The sequence below is a fragment of the Felis catus genome, chromosome D1, assembly GCF_018350175.1.
Source record: "Felis catus isolate Fca126 chromosome D1, F.catus_Fca126_mat1.0, whole genome shotgun sequence".
NCBI lineage: Eukaryota > Metazoa > Chordata > Mammalia > Carnivora > Felidae > Felis > Felis catus.
Window position 1 is genome coordinate 18,188,244 of NC_058377.1, and position 16,214 is coordinate 18,204,457.

At 51.2% G+C, this 16,214-nt stretch overlaps 1 protein-coding gene across 1 annotated transcript in view; it reads left to right on the forward strand.

The window, feature by feature from the left end:
• The window catches only part of GRIK4 (glutamate ionotropic receptor kainate type subunit 4), a 311,988-nt gene that overhangs the window by 211,962 nt on the left and 83,812 nt on the right, over positions 1-16,214 (forward strand).

Below are 16,214 nucleotides of genomic sequence, written 5' to 3' on the forward strand. Positions count from 1 at the left end.
CAGAGAGAGATAAAGTAATGTGTCCACATCTGCACAGCTAGTACGTTCCAGGCTTAACTGAGTCCAGGTCTAGCTATCTTCAACGTCCGCATCTTTCTACTTTGCAGCTTGGCCCCAGAATGTGTTGGGGGAGACCTCCAAGGCTTCTAGTCTAATGTCCCATCCCAATGCAAGAATGTTTTCCGTGGAGACCCCGAGAGAAGCAGCCACCTAGCTTCTCCTTGAGTCTGTCCTGGGCTGGGGGACTCACTACCTCCCCAAGGACACATTCCCAAGTCTTCCAGGTACTAGATGAAAGTCTGCCTCTTCATTCTGCCCTCAGAAGCAGCTGGAATGGCTCGCTTTCTCTTTCTCCCTCCCTCTTTCTTTTTCTTTCTTTCTTTCTTTCTTTCTTTCTTTCTTTCTTTCTTTCTTTCTTTCTTTCTTTCTTTCTTTCTTTTTTCTTTTTACCAACTCTTCATATATTTGAAGATAGTTCGATTTCTCTTCATTCATTCTCTTCTTCCTAAAATTTAGCATTAACACTGTTTGAGCACCTACTCTGTGTCAAGGGCTGGGAATGCAAGATAAAGGAGTCATGGTTTCATCAAGGGCTCATGGTCTTTGGGGAAAGGCAGAAATTGTGGTCAACAATTACTGTAGAGGCCTCTCTGATTTCTTTCCTTCGGCAAACAGTGGCCCGTAACCGTTCCCAATGCTACGTGGCCTCCAAATCTGGTGCCACTGACGCTTCTCGGTTTGTTTGGGTCTCTCTTAAAACGCGAGGCCCCAATTGAGGACCACACTCCAGATGGGGCCAAATGGCACAGAGCTGAGAGCACCACCCTCACAAACACTAACTTTCCATTCCCTGCATTAGCTTCCTTCCTGGAATTAGCCTTGGAATTTTTGATTCACTTAGAAATCGGGACCTTGGGGTCAATTCATTGTTCCACGTGCCCCCCTCCCCCCAAAATACCCGGGGTTATTTTCACATGAACTTTTCATAGAAACCATCCCTGAGCCACCCTTTCCTTGGACCACTTATCTACTTAAGTCTGTTCCTATGGAGATGGAGAGATTTGCAGATCTGGCCAAGAGTGGGCGAGTAAAAAGCCTTGGGAACTGATGGCCATGTTTCGTTTTCCAAAGCTGATATAAACTCAGCTTTTTGAGGGGCTGGTTCTCTGGAATGACTTGCGTGTAGTTCCAACGAGGCAGGAGGATGGGCCAGATGGCTTTTGTGAGTCACCCTTGCAAACCAAGAACTCAGGGGTCCCGTGTCCTCCAGAAGCTTCAGGCTATCCAGCCCCAGCTTCCTGAGTCCCTACAGGTCCCACCGCTTGCTAGGAGGACAGGCCGCCTCTCTTGACTTTCCTCTCCTGCTGCCTTCCCTGCAGACCCACACACAGGCACGCCTGCCCCTTTGGCGGGGACGTCTGGGATGGTCCAGTGTTTGTGGCTTGTTTTGATGGCACCCCTGAGTCGTGTAAAGGCAGCCAGCCACACTTCTTATCATGGCCGGGGACGCGGGAAATATCTTCTGCTGCTTCGATGGCGGTTTTAACAGACCTGCTGGTGGCATCCCCCCCACCCCGTCCCCACCTCCAGACCCGCTCCCCACTTCAGAAGGAAACAAACCAGGAACACCAGAAACCCCTAAGAATACCGTGTCAGATGAGAGCCTACGCTACCATTGTAGCCCTGGGAAAAGAGTGAGGGCCGGGGTGGGGGGGTGGGGGGTCTCCTGTCCATGCGGGAGGCGCTGCCGCACATCTGTGCCCTTTCCCCCGGCCCCTGCCTCACGAGCCTCGGTGACAGCCCGGGTCCCATCTGCGCTAACGAGAGCAGCCATCACAGCTCAGACAGGTCGCCAGGGGGAGACGCTGCTCGGAGAGTGTCATGCCTGCTACCGTCTAATACATTTTCAGTCTGGGGAAGGAGTTTACCATAAATATGCAGATCCTTTGAAGCTGCCTGTGCGGAACCTGGCTCAGAGCGCTGGAGCGGGGGTTTGATTGCTGGAAATCAGCGGCCTTGTGTGCCAGCTCCCCGGCTGGGGGACAGACCTGAAAAGAGTGGGCCGGCTGGGGAGGCCACTCGGCGGGCCGTTCCCCGCGAGCCAGCGACGTTGCCTTTGATGAGGAAATTCTGAGGCGGCCTGTCTCGGGGAGAGAGGGGGGCCTGCTTTGAAGGTTACTCAGAAGTCACTTACGGCTTCCTTTCAGTGAAGGAGTCAGGAGAAGGGAATTGGCGTGAGGTTTGAAATAGCCGACGCCTCCTAGAACATCATAAATTCTTAGAGCTGGCGGAGACCCGAAAGGCCATCTGGTCCAACTTTCCCGCCGGAGAATGTGGATGGGCCTGTGTGTCGCCCGGGGCTTCAGACCCCTCAGTGGCCCCGTTGGCTCTCAGAGCGAAATGGCCGCTCCCCAGCGAGGCGGTCACACCCTGGGCCCGGCTCACCTTGAGCCCCCGCTGGTGCCACGCCCCCCAGACGCTCTGCCTCTCCTGCGGTGTTCTCGGTCACCCACCAGGGCTGGGCACCCCTTCAGGGCAGACCCGGCCCTCCCCTGCCGAGAGTGGGGCTCAGCACAGGCCTGGAGATAGGGATGAGCCAGCGACCGGGGGTCTGGTGTGTGCCAGGGTCCGGGGACTGTGTGGGGAACATTCGGGATGTGCCGTTCGGCTCTGAGGAGCCCTCCCATCCCGTAGGGACGCCAGAGCCCTGGGGACCTAGGATGCTGTCACGAGAGCTCTCTAACGCTACTGTTCCCCAGTCTGTTCAGAGTTCATATGACAAGCCTCCCCGCTGACAGCTGGAATTCGAAGCCGTGACATGAAAAGGCCTGCAAATCACCATCCATGTGTCCTTTCTCATTTCATTCGATGCCCCCAGAGCAGCACCTCTCTAGTTAATTAAAGGGCTCTTCAGTACCTCCTCCTGTGAGGGCATCTGGCTTTCCCGGCCACCCCCAGATGACAGCCAAGGGGCAGATGAGCTGGCTTTGGAAGGCCGTGACCTGAAGGGCCCTCTCTTCCCCCTGTCTCCCTGGCCCACATACATCTGGTTCTTTCTCCCAGAGCCCTGGCACTTCCTGCTTATCAGCTTTGATGGGAAATTCACTGACTGCAGAAGCTTATTCACACATCAGCCGGCAAACAAATTAGAGCTACTTAAATTTTCAAACGGGGGGCCGCGTTTGGGCAGACGAGCGGGGCTTCAAAGTGCCGCAGTTTAAATATATTTCTTGTACTGTGCCCCATCACGCGTCCCGCCTGAGCCCAGCCTGGGGAAGTCTGCCAGTACAGAGTGACTCTTTTCTGCGCCTCTTCAGCCAGCTCATGCCTGGGAGAGCTGGAAGAGGCTGACTGCTAATTTGGTCTCATGAAGCAGCCCGCGTCATCCGCTCTGATGCGAGATGGGCACGCCACAGACCAGAGGTGTGGGGAGTGAAGGCAGGGGGCGGGGAAGGAAAACCCAGGGAGGTGAGGGGGAGCCGGGTGCAGGGGCCCCGGCTCTCACGGTCCCCAGAGTTCTGTTCCTCAGCGGCTCCCCCGGTAAAATAGGCTTGATGGTCGTAATAATATCTGCTTGGCGGGCTTTATAGAATTACTGTGAGAACAAAATGAGATGCTGTTTATAGATGTGTTTGGGGGATTCTCCTTTACGGTGCAAAATTGAGTCCTGTCATCTCTCATGAAGATGTCTGTGTAGATAGTTCTCTGGATCTTGGAACGCGGCACTCCCGGACCCTTGCTTGTCGGCTGGTTCATGGCAGAGAGAAGGGCAAAGCAGGGCTGAGCCGTGTGCCCTCATCACTCCCGCTGCAAGTCCAGAGCTTGCAAGCATGCTGCGAAGGCTGGCCCGTGCTGCCCTCCCTCCCTCCTTCAGGGTAGGCTCCTCACTGCCCTCCTCTCCCCTTCTCTTCTTCTCCATCCCTGACCTCTGTCCTTCCTCTGCTCCTTAATGTGACCGCGTCCCATGTACCACCACTTTGCAGTGGCTCTGGGAGGGGCGAAGACAAGAGCCAGAAGTCAAGGCTCCATTCCCTGGGGGAAATCTGGACCGTCTAGGGCCTCTCTAACACCGCACTGCTTAGATAAGAGCCCAGGCTAGAAACTCCCCATCTGCCCGGAGTACAGTGAGGCCCAGCCACCGCCCTGTGGGCCCACATCCCTCCCGGGGCAGCGATGGGCCATTCTCAGCCCTTCCCTGAGAGCTGAGCATTTTACCAGGTCTTGAAGGACAGGGAACAACCAGCCTCCTTCCAGCGCAGACACTTCATTAGAACCATTAGCTCAATTGGCATCTGCCGCTCAGAGCCCAGAGTTGTGTGTTATTAGTACAACTGCTTTCCCAAGACACTTCTCCACCTGGTGAGTTTAACAAATGAAGCCAGGCTCTCTCCTTGCCCTGACTGTGGCGTGTTCATTGGCAGTAATTTCCTTGGAAGATGAAAAATCTCAAGCATTCCTGAGCTCCCTGATAAATTCTCTCCTTGGCAGCTAATTTGCAATACCTTCCACCTTCTGGGAGGTGAGAGAGGGATGTGCGGCCGGGCCTTCATATTTACAGGCTCTGCCATGCACCCACCCCGTGCCAGTCTGAGCCAGACCAGTTTGGTCATCCCCCCCAGACGTTTGGAAGAGAGTCTGTGAGACGTTTGACCACACAAGGGAGAAGGAGGGCCTGCTAAAGAAAATTATTCAACTCCCAAAGCACTTCTGTCCAACAAAGAGAAACAAAACCACAAAAATGAAAGGCAGTCTGGGCACTGTCACTGCCCTGAGTAGGGAAATCTAACTTCTGAAGTCCTGGGCTGGTCAGAGAGCCTAGTAAGTCCCCGAGCGCATCTTTGGAGGGTGGCGTTTTTAGTCCGAGCTGCTGTGCACTGAGCTCTGTTTCTGTCCTGGATGGTATTTATCTGTCGCTAGAGTCCCTGAAAATGGCCGCTGTGGGTCTGTTCTGTTGGGCGGAAGTGGTGAGGGCCGGGGCAAACGCCACTTCGCATCCCAAAGGTTCAGGATTCGGGATGGAGGTCTGGGCACATCTTGGCAAAAGCCCAACGTTTGAGCACACCCAGAGTGCATCCGATCCTCATTATTGGTGGATTCCATTTCTGCAAACCTGTCCACTCCCTAAAATTTACCTTATCCCAGAGTCTGGGCTCATGGTGCTTCCTCAGATGGGCAAAGAACAGTGAGGGGGCGCCTGGGTGGCTCAGTCAGTCAAGAGTCCCACTTTCGCTCAGGTCATGATCTCGCGGTCTGTGAGTTCGAGCCCTGCATCGGGCTCCGTGCTGACAGCTCAGAGCCTGGAGCCTGCTTCCGATTCTGTGACTCCCTCTCCCTGCTCCTCCCCTGCTCACTCTGTCTCTCAAAAATAAACAAACATTAAAAAAAAAAAAAAACGTGCAAAGAACAGTGAAAAATGTGAGTCAGCCGACAGGCACGTTCCCAGCTGAGGTCGAACAGGCAGTGTCTGCCTTCTTGTTTCAGCCCTGGTATGGTAAACACGTGGCCTTTCTTGTGGCCTACTTAGTGTCATGTCTTTCACACCAGTGTGTTTTTTCCTGGTCACTTTGCTGTTGCAAATGACCCCCCAGCTTAGTGCAGACATGCTGTCTAGTGGAGCTAAGCTCAAGAAAGATGTGATGTGCCTTACAGACAAAATATGGGTTTTCAGAAAGCATCATTCAGGCGTGAGCTATAGTCTGTTGTTTAATATTAATGAATTGACAATATATATTCAATAAGGCGGTGGTAAGCAGAAATACGCATAAAGCGAGGTTATGTGTGGTCTGGTTGATGAAAATGTTGTAAACAGAGGCTCCTAGGAACCTAATCCCGCATCTCCCTAGGAGCAGTGAATCCGTATTCCCTAGTTCAGTGTTTGTGGCAACTTAAGTGAATGTCATTCAGTGCAAATGATGAGAATCGACTGTGATCAGATACAGTCAGGAGAGAAGACCAGGAATGTGTGAACTTGTCCTACGGGTGGCCTTTTCTCTCTGTGTTCACCACCCCAGGCCCCTCCTCTCTTGTTATCATGCCAGAGGCCTCATCTGCTCCTTGATGCCCTGGCCTTTCTTCTGGTTCCCTTGATATATGAAGTAGAATCTAGATCTTACAATCCTGGGGCCAAAAAGGAATCATAAAGGTCTTCTAGACCAATACTCTCATCAGATGTTGGGATTCTTGCAAATGTGTTTTCCTGAAATAGAGTGTGTGCTTGAATGCCCCCAGTGTCGCGGAACTCACTGCCTATAGAAAGTAGAAAGCTCTTGTTAGAAAGATTTTCTATCTATGGGGCAGAATTACTTCTTTCTGCAGCCTCTTCCTTTTGTCCTTATTTCTGTTTCCTGGGTCCACACATGTATCCTTCCCATGTCTGCCTTTCCTTTTTCCTTATATAATGCGATTTTAATATCTTTACCTGCCTGCTCAGTTTCCTTGGGAAACACTCAGTAGTGTGTTCCACTTAAAGAAGGTGCTCCACTTAAGCTCCACTTAAAGAGGGTGCCTGGAACAACAGTATGCAGTTTTTCAGGTGTGGTCTGAGTAGAAGACTACTTTCTTCCTTTGCATCAAACCAGCCATCCCTTCGTAAATGGTATCCCCAAGGGAGAAATGCTAACGCTTCCAATTTATTTTCATGTTAACCAAACACAGGGTCTTAGCCCCAAGACCAAGCTCTAATGGAGAAATGCCAGGCATCCGCCACGGGGCTCAGAGAGAGCTACTTCATGGCAGGAGGAAAAGGGCCCTTCCTCACACCCTTTTCTTAATGGCCACCTTCATGGTGCTTCTTCTACGTGCCTGGGTAGCCGAGCTTCCAGTCACCTGCCCAAGGCCTCTGTGTTGTCCCTCTCGGGGCTCTCTCTCCCTGGCTTTGCCCCCAAGGCACTGAGAAACACTATACCACATCATAAAATATACCCAGCATTTTTAGGAATTCAGGTTAGAGCTGGATAGGACTAGACGATATCTTTCTTTTATAGGCTAAAAAAGAAGTGACTTTCCCAAAGGAATTTCATAATGCAATTAATCAGATCTTTATTGAGCACCCGTTATACATTATGGGCCAAGCACTGTCCTGGGAGCTAGAACTACGAAGAAGAATTTATTAATGCAATCACCAACTCCTTACTAAGCCCTGATTCCATGCTAGGCATTAGGGATATGATAGGGAACGAGACAGGGCCTCATCATTCATAGAGTGTATTGTCTAGTAGGGGAGATGGGCTTGAAACAGATAATACCTAAAATAATTGTATGATTATAAGTGTGATGCATGCTGCAAAGGAGAGGTTCGGGGCACTCTGCGTGAGTCTTTATGATGGGGACTTGACTGAGTTGGGGGTGGGGGGCATCCCCAAGTAAAGGGGAGTGTGACGAGCCCAAACAAGGGCCTCCCAGAGCGGGTAGTCTGGTGCGGGCCTCTGAGACCAGAGCCGGTTGATGGCACAGCCAGGTTGGGAGGCTGGAATTCTGAAGCTTCCATTCCTCGAGTTTTATTTAAATATCCTCTTCTAGGTTGGAATCAAAGAGAGGGAAAAGCAAAGGCTGACTTCAGGGATGCAGACTCTCAGGAACCTTACGGCAAATACCAGTGGATAAAGAATAGCAATTCAGATGTCCCCTGTTTAACTACACATCCACAGCCCAGGAGAATTAATATGTTGGGGACAGTGTAGTCCCGTGGACCTGCCCGGGTCTGACTCTGTCCTAACTGTGGAACTTTAGGCGAGAAACCTAATCTTCCCGAGCCTGAGCCTCAGTTTTCTAGTCTGTAAAACAGGATGATAGAAGCATCCACCCTAGTCATGTGGTGGGGAAGATCAAGTTAATGAATATAAACCATTTAGTCCAGTATCTGGCATGCGGTAAATAAATGTTCAAAAGCAATAGCTTGTATGATTTTCCTATAGTTAGTCTTTATAAGTGACTAGGACTAGGAGTTTATTGAGGCCAAAAATGTATTTATTGAGCATCAGCTTTGTTCCAGGGACTCTGCTAGGGGCTGATGATAGTGAACAGGCAAGGTGTCCGATACTTTTTCATACTTTCAGAGCACGAACTGCATGTAGGTTGCGATCCAAGATGCACGTTAACAGCACGGCTGCGCATAATCGAAACAAAACCTTATGAAACAATGGTTGCCCCGTCATGCGCGTTGTGCTCTGATATAGTCCGGATATATATTTCACTTTTAAGGTTCAGGTCTTGACCCCACCAAATTGATTTCATAGCCCACTAATGGGGGGCAGCCACAATTGAACAAAATACTGCTTTAGACCAACTGAGTCGTGGCTTCATAGAAATTACCTGTGAAATTCCTTTGATATACCACTGTCTTCCCAGTTTCCTCCGGGCTTGTTTCTGATCTCTTACCTTTGGCATTTGCCATTGTGGTCCTTTGATCCTGAATTTTCACAGCATTCTGCATGGAAACACATATTTTGTATTGAAAGAATATTTTGGCTAAGGGAATGGGGTCTTTGGCCGACATCAGCAACACCCTTCGTTCCCCAAATCACCCCTCAGGCAATCTACTGGGTCCTTAGTTCTGACCCAGTCTCCCACCTCCCACTGAAACTAAACTTTTATGGTTGGAGATATTGGATTTAAACTCAGTAAACATTTAATTCCTTCATGCCCGGGGTGTTTACTGTAGCGGCTTACATTACAAGCCTTTTAACTGGCCTTCAATCAAACGAGGTACAGACCTCTACTGTGGAGACTCTGAATCTGTAAGCCCGTCTCAATTCATTCCTAGGGTCTCTAGCCATAGTGTCTCACACCTGACTGTCATTTTTCCAGCCTATATCACACAGTTCTGTGTGTGCCAATATATATTATTATATGCATCCTTCCTAATGAGCATTTCGATTTTGAACCCTGAACCTGAGGTTAAAAAAAAAAAAAATGAGTCCGTGGTTATGGTTTATCCAATTTTGGATGGTCCCAGAGAACAAGGATCTGGGATGAAAAGAGCTTCCGTGTGGATAGGACTTTAAGCCTTTGGCACACATGTGATCGCCTCAGATCATCCCAGTAAGTAGAGAAGGGAAGGAAGATTACCCTTATCTTATCGGTAGCAAAATGGACTTCCCAAGCCACATGGCAAGGGCAGGATGAAACTTGAAGTCAAATCTCCTGACTTCTGGTCAGCTGCATTGCCACCAGACTGTACTACCGTTATTTCACATTGATGGCCCATCAAAAGCCATCATAACACTATCTCAGTTGATTATCAAGTCATGCTATGCCATATGGACAAGTGGGTTCATTTGTTTCCATGTGACGGATGAAAAAGATTTAGGGAGGTTAAGTGACTTGCCCAAGACCACACAGCTTAGGCATGAGAGACTAGGATAGAAAATGTGGATCTTCTGGGACATCCCTCCCCCCGCCCCCCGCCCAAACCCTGCATTCCCTTGTGTCAAGTCCCTAAGCAAGCACCCTGGACCTTGACCAGGATCACTTTTGTGGGGTCTGTAGCGGACCGTCTTCAGGGCTGTATTCACCAACGAACTAGTTTATAGTGATCAGAGAGGTATGTGGGAAGACCCAGGTCTTAAGGTCAAGATGGCCTACACCTGCCCCAACTTGACCAGACAGTAGAGTAGTAAATAGAATATGGGCTCAAATCCCAGTTTAACCTTCTGTTAACCGGAACCCACAGCAAGTTGCCTGACATCTCTGAGTCTCGGTTTCTTTTCTTCTTTCACTAATTTGCTCATTCATCCAATAATAACTTGTATGAAGTGCCTGTATTAAGCATTATTATTGTCGTCTGAATTGTCTACATCTCTCAGGTGGGAAGAATAACAGAGCTGTTATGCAGAATTTGGGAAATTTATGGAAGCCAACCAGTGGCTGAGTGCCCAGCGCAAGGGTGATCGATAAGTATTTGCAAACTCTGACTGTGGAGCAAAAGGCTCACCTGGCCTTGGAGTTATGTCAGCTTCTGTAGAAGCTGGATCCCGACAGCGCTAAGTGCAAAGAACAATCATCTAAATGTCCATCAAGTATTAAATGTTGCAGAGTGCACACGCACAGACACAAGCAGGGATGTGAGGAAATCCCTCAGGGCTTTCACAGTGCATCCCTATTTCACCTACTTGGGACAGAGCAAATGGGCAAAATGACAGCCCGGAGTGATTCTAGGCGGGAGGGAGAGGGCTGTGAGGGAGAGGCAGGTGTGGCTGCTCCGAGCAGGACCAGCCTCCTCAGGTGACAGCAGAGGGCTCTCCCTTGATGGCGGAGCAAAAGAAGACAAGCAGTGAGCAATGGTCTCGTTGCTAAGTGCACAATTACAGCCTAGCCAAATGTTCTGAAAGGAAAGAGAATATGGTTTGGGGACAAGTTTGACTTTGGGAGAAAAAGGAAAGGCTTCCTGGGGGGTGGGGGTGGGGGGAGTGACTCTCAAACTGAGGCCTGAAGGATTAACTGTTAGGAACTAGGTCTGGGTTTGGAAAACGTCTACAAAGGTCCAGGTAGCAAATATTTAGACTTTGTGGGCACCTGGGTGGCTCAGTCGCTTGAGTGTCCAACTCTTCATTTCAGCCCACAGTTCAGGGGTTCAAGCCCTGCGCCAGGGCTTTGAGCTGACAGCGTGGGGCCTGCTTGGGATTCTCTCTCTCTGCCCTTTCCCCACTCACGCTGTCTCTCAAAATTAATAAATAAACATTTAAAAAACATATATTTAGACTTTGCAACTTTACCCTTGTAGATGAAAGCAATCATGGATACTACATAAGTGAATGGGGGTGGTTAGCTGTGTTCTAATAAAACTTTATTTCCTAAAATAGGCAATGGACCGGATCTAGCCTGTGGGCTGATTTGCCAACCCCCGAAGAGCTGAGAGAAGGCTAGGGGTCAGGGGTGGTATGCAGCAAAGAAAGTTCTAGAGGGGTCTGCGTGCACACAGACCCTGGCAACAGGAGCTTGTTACACTTGAACACGTAGGTGTGGCCGGAACACAGAGAAAGCTGGAGCAAATCGTGTGAGGTGAGCGTGGAGAGTGGGCAGAGGCCTGCTTTGCAGGGTCTGCTGGGCCGTGTGAAGGATCTCTGTCCTTAAAAAGGGGGACAATTGAAAGGTTTTAAGCAGGGGCTAATGCGATCATATTTGAGATTTTGTAGGGATGACCGCCCACGGCTATGTGGAGAGCAGAACAGAGGCCCAGAGTGTAACCTCGTCCAGGGGAAATTCCATGGGGACCAGGACTAGAGTGGAGGCCAGGGAAGGGGGAGAGTCCGGGAAGTTTGCCCACTTGCTCGGGGCCACCAGGCCCTGTGGTTACAGTGCTAGATGCTAATGCGGGACTCCAGACTCCACGTGACACGCTACCAGCTCTTTCGGGAAGCAGCAGGGGACCCCTGTGGTCATGGCCCTGGATAGGCATTTCCCGAGGCATATTGCTGAAGGACTGAACAGCTTGCTTACACTGCCCCAGGGTCACACACCAATTAAATGCCGGTCCCAGACACTCATTCAGTTGTACAGCCAGTGGCCTTCCCAAAGGACTGTGGGTATTCTGTATCGATGCCACGGATTCCATTCACCAGAGCCCCGGCGCCCCGGCCAGCCTTATCTGTGTTCTCCTTACCACGGTTCCTTCCAGCCTGGTCCCTTGGTTGCTCGCCCTGGGGTCAAAGGCAGCTGTCCCGACAGCACTACCAAGTGACAATTCTTGAGGAGAGCAGACGCTGTGAAAAGTGGACAAATTAACTTCTCAAAGCACAGAAATGAAGGGGCCATCTACATTTCAGCAATCCATAGCAACGTTATCTCACAGCACAGTGTGATAATAACTGGCTTTGTCACAATGACACCGTACCAAGGTCAAGACGCTCACTCTGTTTAAGAGGACAGTGGAAAGTGTAATTCTCTTTCACAGAAGTTTTGGAAACAGTGCCTTCGGCTAAATAATTGAAATCTCCAAACCGTTAGTGCTTAAGGAGCAAGATGCTAATTAATGTATATGGACCCAAATTAGCATAAGTCGTGGGTCCTTTAGGAATGTTGGGGAAATGATACTTGCTGTGCCCGTGCAAACACATCCCGTATTCTACTCACCAGCTCTGTGACTTGGGTTGGTTATGATCTTACGTGGACTTTCCTTTCCTTCCTTCCTTTTTTTTTTTTTTAAATTTATTTATTTTGAGAGAGAGAGAGAGAGAGAGAATGAATGGGGGACAGGCAGAGAGAGAAAAAGGGACAGATGATCCAAAGCGGGCTGTGTGCTGACAGCATAGAGCCCAGCGTGGGGCTCAAACTCACAAACCGTGAGATCGTGACCGAGCCAAAATCGGACACTTAACCAACGGAGCCACCCAGGCGCCCCTACTTTCCTTCCTAATAAAGTGAAGTGTCAATGAGAGTCGTAAGCATCTACTTCGAGCATCCAACACAGAGCCTGTGAGGGCAGGTGGGCCTCAGGGTGGTGATGGAGCCAGCTTGCCCCAGCTAGCGAGGGCTGCTAAACACATCTCTTCCCGACTCTGTTCCGTGACATCACGTTGGTAGCCTGCACTCAACCTTAGCCGGGAGTGTTTACTCCCCAGCGTTACAAATCGGAGCCTTTTTTTCCCCGCAGAGCTGGATTTTAAACATTTCCTGGGCCACCACCGAATCCCTGTTAACCTCTACACCTTCGCCTTTCCCCGGCATCATGCTTGTCGTCTGAGCTGCTCTTCCTGAGATGCTCTCCTTCATCCTGCATCGCAATCCCCTGGAGGGCCTGCTACGACGCACATGGCTGGACCCTTCTCCTAAGTCAGAATTTCTGACTTAGTCAGTCTGGAGTGGGGCCGAGGAATTTGTACTTCTGTCCCTGGTACTGCTGATCCCGGAACCAGACTTTGAGACGCTGGTCTCGTCGGTCTAATAAACTCAAGTCCACGGTGCAAAGCCCTCTGGGGGGCACAGAAGAGATCCACCTTCTGCCTCAGACCACGACGTTAAAAATTAATGAACGCTTGCATAGTACTTGCACATACACTGTCTCATTTAATCTCCCTAAGTACTCTATGAAGTAATAATCACTATGTTAACCCCCACTTGGTAGACGGAGGAAGCAGGCTCAGAGGGACTGAGTAACTTACCCAAGGCCACACAGCTCATAAGCAGAGAAACCAAGTTCAACTCAGGTCCTCCCACTCCGGGGCCACTGCATTCGTGATGCACACAGCGTAGCGCTCAAGGGCGAGCAGAGGCTGAAATCCGGCCTGCCCAGCTGTGCACCTGCAGGGCGGGGCCACATCAGCCCAGGAGGAGGGTGCCTTTTCCTTTACCTGCATTAAGGCTCCGTATAGGCTAACGGTGTTGTCCGAGTCCAGGGACATGGAGGAAAGGCAGAGCAAGTGGCAGAGACAGAAAGTGCAGAGGGAGGCCCGCGGAAAGACATTATTTGAACATAATCAGGCCCACACATGTGGGCATGTGGAAGAGGCTTACAAAACAGCTGTTCCTGCAGGAGGTTTTGAGGGCAGGCGTCAGCACGGTGGAGCGAGGGAATCTGGCTGGAGGCAGAGTCACAGATTGTCAGCGATGAGAGCCGGATCTCCTGCCCACCGCTGGCATGTGTGTGGCATGGAAGGTGCCCGGTGGGTGGGGCAATTAGCCTGTATCCCAGGGCGCCTGGCTCTGTCTCTCGCTTTCCCTCCCACCGCCTTTCTGCAATTAGATTGCTCTGAGGAATCACTGCCAAGCCGCTTTGTTGCATCTGACGAGTTTATTAATTTCTTGGGGGCTAATGGGAGGGTGGGTGGGAGATGCATTTCCTGACTAGCGCTTAGGGGCTAATTAGTCTCTTTGCTGTGTCCCCAGAGGTGGGGGGTGGGGGCAGTACACTGCTCAGGCTTGTCAGATCTGGCTCCGGGCAAATCATTTCTATCCCTGGCTTTTGTGGGAACTTATCTCGCGGCTTGGGTAAGATCGGGGAGTCCGGGGCCGGGGCAGGCGGTTCGTGAAGATTGGGTCCCCTGAGCACAGCCGAGGTGGGAAGGGGAGGCTGGGGGGAGCTGTGTCTCGCGGGCCCTTCGGTGACTATAGACAGGACTCTGAGAAGTTCACTCCTGCGTCAGACATCCAAATGCCGACATCCAGCCCAAGTGTTCTTTATGTCCTTCTGTCTAAATCTGGCCCTTCCCACCCTCAGAGACCATGGGGGAACCATTTCTCGCCATTTTGCAGACGGGCCGGATCTATCCTCAAACGAGCCTCCTCCGAGAGGGTAGTCGTTTCCGCCTGACTTTGTGCAGGGTCCAAACCCAGGAGAGAAAAGCTCTGTCCGGGGTTCTTGCCCAATGGCTGAGGCTCCTTTCTCTGGTTTGCTGGGCCCGCTTTCATGAAGCACGTCTCGGCGTCCCTACCCAGGGCCCAGCAGCAGAGACAGGAAAGTCTCGTTCTGGGTGTCGGACAGCTCTGGGTTCAAGCCCGGGTACCACTACCGAGTGGATGAGCTTTGGCGAGGCACTAAACCTCTCCAAGCCCCAGTTTCCTTATAAATCAAAACACCACCACTATCCGCAAAGTTGCAGGGAGAGTTCAGAGAGAGGATAGAACACATCTAGCGCAGCAGGTGTCTGGTCTCTGTTTTTCCCCTTCCCCTTTGTGCTTGAAAAGCCAGAAGCTCATCCCTCATTCTCCCCACCCATTTCGCCCGCAGAGAGAGGCAGAAGGGGAGCGCAGCAAGAACCTGATGTGGCTGGTCCCTTTGAGAGGCAGTTAGGTGCTCCAGAGACCCAGACGAGGCTCCCTCGCCTTCTGTCCATGTTTCACCAGCAGCAGCAACCTGCTGACATGAGATGATGGCTTCCCCTGCTTCCAAGTACCAGCCCCTAAGCGAGATGCTGGGGCGTGAGCGTAAACCGGCCAAGCCCCACACGGGCTGGTGGGGAAGACAGGCAAGCAGAAACGTGCAGTAGGGCATTGGAGGAGCCAGGCAGGATGGCCACGGAGGCTTCCTTGGGAAGACGCGCCTGGGGCTGAAGCTCAGGCTTCTCAGCCAGTGGGTGAGGTGGCCCCAGGACAAGTTGGAGAGGCTCTTTTATTTCAATGTCAGTTTCTTTATCTGTCAAATGGGACCTCCCGTGTGGACGTGCACGAGACGCTGCTTGTAAACTAGAAATGAATATGCGTATGTCCGGGACCCTTCTGCCCGTGCGGAGGCGGAGAAAGCTGCCCACCCCCTCTTCAAGTGGCATCCTCACAGAGTGTTGGAGAGGGGTTTTGGGGTCATCTGGGTCATCTCCCCTTCGGCAGGTGAAAGGCTCACCCGTGGACACCATCGGTCCTGTGGCTTGGCCTTCTCCTCTTCAAGCTCCAGGCCAGGATGTCAGAGGGGTGATTACTGTTCCCCAAGACCCTCAACGCTCTGGCCCTACGGAGTGGGAGGGGGTGGGGACCAAGGGTGAGATGCATCTTCGTTGTTGTTCAGTTTTCCCCAAGAGGAACCCAGAGCCCAGCTCTGGTGAACAGAGCCACATGGCATCCATGGAACTTGTGACGGTTTTCCAGGGAAGCTGCTGCTGGTGCCTGGAGGTGCCTGGCAGAGATGGATGTGTGCGTTTCATTGGGTTTCCGGCCAGCTGTCAGCCACGTCTCCTGGCTGCCGACTTCAGACACTCGGCAACAGACATGATTTGCCAGGGGCTTCAGCTAGTAGAAATATATTGGCATTTACACACATGCGTGCGCACACACGCACACATACGTATTTATAAAAAGGGTTCCGCTGAGAAAACAAACCATCTGAAAACCCAATGATGTTGAGCTTAGGTGTAGATGACTTTCTAGAATGGAGAGCTGGGTAAGTTGTGTACTTTTCCCCCTAGAAGTGAAGGCAACGGGGAAGAGGGAGGAAAATAGTGTCAGGCTAAATACATTCTGATGATGACCCAGGGAAGGTTTGCTATTATTCCCGTTTTGTAGATGAGGAGACATGCTCAGAGAGGTTCAGTGATTTTTGGTGGGAGGTTACGCATTTGAGGTGCATGCTCCTGGGCCTGGCTGAATAACCTAGCCTCAAACTGGAGCATCCGTGGTCTTGGTTGGCTCGGAGAAGAAGGCAAGGCACACATTACCACCCCCGTTGATAGCTGGGGAAACTGAGGCTCAGAAAGATCTAAGTAGCTTGCCTGGGTTCTCACAGCCAGCAAGCGAACCGACCAGGGCAAGAACCCAGCTCGTTCTTCTTTGGGTTCGTTCACTCTTTGAAC